The sequence below is a fragment of the Aegilops tauschii genome, chromosome 6, assembly GCF_002575655.3.
Source record: "Aegilops tauschii subsp. strangulata cultivar AL8/78 chromosome 6, Aet v6.0, whole genome shotgun sequence".
Lineage (NCBI taxonomy): Eukaryota > Viridiplantae > Streptophyta > Magnoliopsida > Poales > Poaceae > Aegilops > Aegilops tauschii.
The window spans coordinates 129,112,825-129,118,824 of record NC_053040.3 but is presented as its reverse complement, the minus strand read 5'-3'; the positions used below and the strand labels follow the sequence as shown (position 1 = coordinate 129,118,824).

General features: G+C 51.6%; 1 pseudogene; it reads right to left on the bottom strand.

The window, feature by feature from the left end:
• Window positions 1–3,783: 3,783 nt before the first annotated feature.
• Window positions 3,784–6,000, bottom strand: part of LOC141025890 (uncharacterized) — an 87,891-nt pseudogene continuing 85,674 nt past the window's right edge.

Genomic DNA, 6,000 nt, shown 5'->3' with positions numbered 1-6,000 from the left:
CCTTTCCATCTTGCACCGCGCTTCCCGAGTCAACCGATTGATGGGAGGTCTCGGGGTAGGCAGCGCCATCGTCGAGGGGAGCCGCGCCCTCCTGGGCCTCACACCGCACCTATTAGAATTGCTCGCCATGGGAGAGTGGACCAGAGATGAGGGCTATGGCAGAGGGGTGGTGTTGGGGGCAGAGGGAGATGAGAGGTGGAAGGAGATAAGGGAGGGTTTCAGTCGCCAGTCAGCCTTTTCATCTCTCATTTCTCATTCCATTATCCTAAAATTATTTATTTATCATTGTGAGTTTGTCTTCCGAAGATGACAAGTTAGTGCTCTGGCAAATAATACTTGTGCTACCCGTTGCAATAGTGTCGGGGGGATGAACCCCGGGCAGGCAACGGAACCCGGATCCTTTTAAAAAATGACGGGGCCAGCATCGCCCCTCAAGCCGGCCCACGCTTGGCCGGGTAGCTCGACCCGGCCAACCCCCTCAACCCGGCCAAGTCCTCCAACCCGGCCGGACTCCTCAACTCGGCCCCAACAACCAGCTCAAGACAGCCAAACCCGGCATGCCAAGACTTCTCCGACAAGCCAGCTGCACCCTTGGCGCATTCCTCAACCCGGCCATGGGTTAGCTCCCATCCCATCTCAGCCGTACGATGGGACGAGTCTCCACCTACCGATGACCGAGGCAACAGTGCCCCGCCCATGCCTCAGGACAGCCGGGGCGTGGCAACAGTGCCCCACCTACCCGCTGACCAGGGCCAGCGTGGCAACAGTGCAACCGTCGTCACCAATGACGCCAGCAAGCGGCAACCTGACGGAGCGCCACTGTAGCTGACCCAACCTGGCCACTCCCTGACGATCGACGAGATGGCCAACAGTGCCCCCTGTCGGTGTCAAAACCAGCGGATCTCGGGTAGGGGGTCCCAAACAGTGCGTCTAAGGTCGATGGTAACAGGAGACAGGGGACACAATGTTTACCCAGGTTCGGGCCCTCTCTATGGAGGTAATACCCTACTTCTTGCTTGATTGATCTTCATGAATATGAGTATTACAAGAGTTGATCTACCACGAGATCGTAATGGCTAAAACCCTAGAAGTCTAGCCTGTATGACTATGGTTATGATTCTTCTTCCTCTACGGACTAAGCTCTCCGGTTTATATAGACACTAGAGGGATCTAGGGTTACATAAGGTCGGTTACAGAGAAAGGAATCTTCATATTTGTACGCCTAGCTTGCCTCCCACGCCAAGGAGAGTCCCATCCGGACACGGGAGAGAGTCTTCGGTCTTCGTATCTTCACGGCCCATCAGTCGGGCCCATGTATAACAGGTCGGACGCCCGAGGACCCCTCAATCCAGGACTCCCTCAGTAGCCCCCAAACCAGGCTTCAATGACGATGTGTCCGGCGTGCAGATTGTCTTCGGCATTGCAAGGCGGGTTCTTCCTCCGATGACTTTCAAAGAGATGTATTCGGCACTCCATTTAATGTTGTGCCCCTCGGCTTCTGTGCGTCAACAACTTCGGCTTCCACTTGTCAAGCGAATGCGAGAGGTTAGGGTATTTTTGCACATAACACCCCGGCCATGTAGGAACAACGTCTATTTAACGGGATTGGATCTCAGATCCGTTCCACATCACGCAGACAATCCTCAGAGCTTGCTAGGAAAAGAAACATTCCATCATGGCCAGCGCTCCTAGCCCTTCCTCTCGTCCCCACGGCCCATAAAAAGGCGATTGGGAGAGATGTTCCGTATCTCACGGTCAGTTGGTGAAGCTGCAAACACAGGGATTCCTTCCCCCTGCGGATCTAGTCCCCGTTCGAGGAGGATTGAATTCCTTCAACGGCGAGGCTCAGGCTGAGAATTTCCCTGATCCATCCAGGGGGAGCGAGTGTGCTTCGTCCCCTACTTGCTAAGAGGCGTTGGATTTCCAATCCATTTGTTCCTTTGAGGGCTTCTGGAGTATTATGGCCTCCAACTGCACAACTTCACTCCTGCCTCCATCCTGCACATCGCGGGCTACGTCGCTCTTTGCGAGCTATTCCTGGGTTGCGAGGCCCATTTCGATTTGTGGAGAAAGCTATTCTGCCTCGTCCCTCACAACCAAGATGGATCAATATTTGAAGTGGGCAGAGCCGAAGTATGGCGCATCGCCGGGACCGGATACCTGTCCGGCACGCCGAAGAAGGCATCCGAAGAGTGGCCTTCCGAATGGTTCTATATCGAGGACATCGCCCTTCCTGACCCAGTTCGAATGGGTCTTCCCGAATTTACAAGGGTTCCATTGAAGAAACGCCATAGCTGGCGCCCTTGGAGCCTCGAGGAGGAAGATAGTGCGGAAGTCCGTCAACTGATGAGCAAGATAAAGACGCTTGCCCAGTCCGGATTATCAATAGTCGAGGTAATGGCGACTTCCATAGTGCGAGGGGTTTAGCCACTCCAATACAGAGGGCTTCCTATGTGGCACTACAATGGGGAAGATGACGCCTCCCATTGCGGTCAAAAAGGTCCGGACACCCCCGCCGCTTTGGCCAAGATATTGGCCGAACTATTCAAAGGGGAGGAAGAGGAATTCCTTCGCATTAAGCGCCGGGATGGATTTTACATGTACAACCCTCCTAGTTGGGTGAGTTCCAATCCCCTTATTCCATTCAGTCTACTCCCTGAGTCACTTTTAATAAACATTACTCCGTCCATTCGTGACAGGAATGGCGAAAAGTCACCAAGGGGCTACACTACCCCGCCCCACAGCCAGAGAACCATAACCGGAACCTTGACCCCGGATTCGAAGAGGATCCGGACATATATGTGGAGCTCGAGGATGGGGTGTTCTACCAGGCGAGCTGTGACGGCACGGAAGTGGCCATCACTGCCGACTATCCCGGTCTTCTCCCTGCCTCGCACGCAAGTAATCAGGAGATATCTCCTATGAAAGAGCCTCCTCATCCTACCTCACCTACCGCACTGTCTTGTGCTCCAAAGGGGAGGCGCTCGACGCGACATTCTACGCCAATGGCAACTCCAAAGAGAGCGGTGCCCACGCCGGGCAGGCCTTCGAAGAGGAAGGCAAAAGAATACACGACCGAGCCTTCAACGAAGAGGTATGGTTTTGCAAATATGCCCCTTGGCAGTCACATCCAACTGTGACATTATCCGCTGTGTCTTAATAGGAAAAGCGTTCGCTGGACTATGTCCGGGGATCTTACCGGCCGCGCCTCCACAAGTCAGGTTCCCGACCCTGCTTTAAAGGCAAGGGCTGATACGGGAGTGACGCCAAATTGTCCCTCGGCAGAGGAGTCAGATGATGTATCCGTCACAAACTCGGAAGTGGAGAGCGCCATGAATCATCAGCGCCGGAGAGCCGTTCTACGCGACCCCGGCTTTACGAATGAGGCATTCAATGCCTTCAGCTCGGCTGATGCATATATCCAAGCTGCTCGAGACGGGCTTGCCAGAGCCACAGACCAACATTTGAAAGATATGCGGGTAAATTTATATTATACAAAACTAATAATTATATATACCAGTAGCCCCCGAGACTTGAAGCAGTTGATACAACTGATTTAAGGATCATTGTATAACCAGGTGCTTACGGAGAAGAACAACCTGTTGTCTCAGGAACTAGAAAAGTGTCGGACCCAGCTAACTGCTGCTACCGCCGAATTGGAGAAATCCAAGAAGGCATCACCTGGTAATGTTCCCCTCCATCGAGAAAACATAATTATATACCCGTAATGCTAACACTGTGGCTCATCTTATGGCAGGATCGTCAGATCAACTGAAGGAGCAACTAAAAGCCGCCCAAGCGGAAGAACAAGAAGCCAAAAGACTGCTGGCCGCGGGCGAACGTGTACTGACATGACTCAGAGATGAGAAAAACAAGCTGTAGGATGCCCACACCCAGCTGGGTGAAGAACTGGAAGATGTATGGGCCCAGCTGGCTGATTCTGTGAAGGAAAATAAGAGGCTGCGCGGCGGCATATTTGGTATGTGGTCACACTTACCTCCGTGTAGTTTGGAGATGAAAGGGACTGACAGAATTATATTTGTAGGTATGCTGACTGGCCGTCCCGAAGAGGAGATGTCCGGAATCTCGGGCGATCTGCTACAAGAGCTGTCGCAAATGCACGAGCAAGCTTGGTAGGCGATGTGAAGTATTGCTAAGGCTTTATGGCCATCCGCCTCCCCTCCAGGAAGGATGGACGAGCTTATACAGCGCAAGGGAGCACGGTGGCGCTTCCAATTATGGAAGATATCGGCCTACCGGGAAGGTGCACGAGAAGCCTGGGCCATGGTGAAAACATGGTATACCAAGCTTGACCCAAATCATATGGCCCGGGTTGGACCTCTAGGGTCAGATGGGAAAGAAATTCCTGTGAATTTGGTATATGACTGAGTAGAAGTAGCCGCCAGATATTCCCAACAGGATTGTAAGTTAGACAGCCTGTTAGACGGTATAGAGGAGGAATTTTATGAGTCTAAGTGACCATGTACTTTCCTTGACGTATTCGTCCCTAGCCGGATTGTAAAACGATTTTCATGGCAGACCTTTTCGCTTCGACCTCTGCACCCGAAGGTGTAGAGTGTTTCCGAATACCTGAGCGGCAAAATATACCGGGGTATGCATGGAAACCAGGCCTAGGGGTCATAGTTTCTTGAACAGACAAGTTGTCTCCGGCTAGCTATGTTATATTACATTGTGATTGTAAGAAACATCTTCCAGAGAGAATAGTTCCGTTAAGGGTTCCTTTCCCTGGGTGTACATGGGTTAATGTGCATGTTCGAACTGTGATTGAAAAAATCGCAGTATATTCAACATCTGGGGGTTCATATTTTAATGAATGTAAAAACATCTTTAGTTCGCCGATCGAATATTCCCTTAAGAACGCTAGCTTTCGGCTTCACCCAGTCTGAGGTACACATCCGGACCCGGCAGTAACAATCGCAGAGGTGCTCCCTTTATTCCCTAGCCGAACTAACGGGAACGTAGGGCATAAGCACAGGAGCCAGGCAACCCAGCTTGGCCAAAACTTAAGTCATATCGATGCATATAATGGCAAAGAAAAGGTACATATGGGGAAAACGCGCATATGTGATGAGCTTGATGCTCGAAAAATAACAATAATAAGCTTCTGTCAAAGAAGCCCCAGGTATAACTGACGTACATATTTAAGGATGTGTATGTCACAGGTGCACGGTTTAGCCGCACGAAAAGCTTTAATGTTGAAAAAAAGGAAAAAGCAAAAAGAGAGGAAAAAGCAATGGGAACAATAGGGAGAAGAAGACGAACAAAGAGTTCGGCGCTAGGCATAGAATCTTCGGAGTCTGGCCGCGTTCCAGGGGTTCGGCTCTAGGCGATTGTCTGACGCAGCACGCAGGCGGTACGCTCCTCCGGTGAGAACTTCGTCAATGATGAAGGGACCCTCCCACTTGGGCTTGAGTTGCTCCTTTTTCTTCTCCGGTAGGCGTAGAACAAGTTCGCCAACATTATAAGTCTTGGCCCGCACTTCTCTGCTTTGATACCTGCGAGCCTGCTGTTAATAAAATGCGGAACGGGCTTTTGCAACGTCGCGCTCCTCCTCCAGGGCATCTAAGTTGTCCTGCTGATCAAGCTCGGCCTCTCTCTCTTCGTACATGCGCACTCGAGGTGAGTCATGAATAATGTCGCAGGGTAACATAGCCTCTGCGCCGTACACCATGAAGAAAGGTGTATATCCGGTAGTACGATTGGGCGTGGTCTGCAGCCCCTAGAGTACGGAGTCGAGCTCCTCAACCCAGTGCTTGTCTGATTCTTTCAAATATCGCACCAGTCTAGGCTTGATGCCGCTCATAATAAGACCGTTGGCTCGTTCGACTTGACCATTTGTTTGCGGGTGATAGACGAAGGCGTAATCGAGCTTAATGCCCAGATTGGCGCACCAGTTTTTCACCTCATCGGCTATGAAGTTGGAGCCGTTATCGGTGATGATGCTGTGTGGGACACCATAACGGTGTACAACGCCGGATA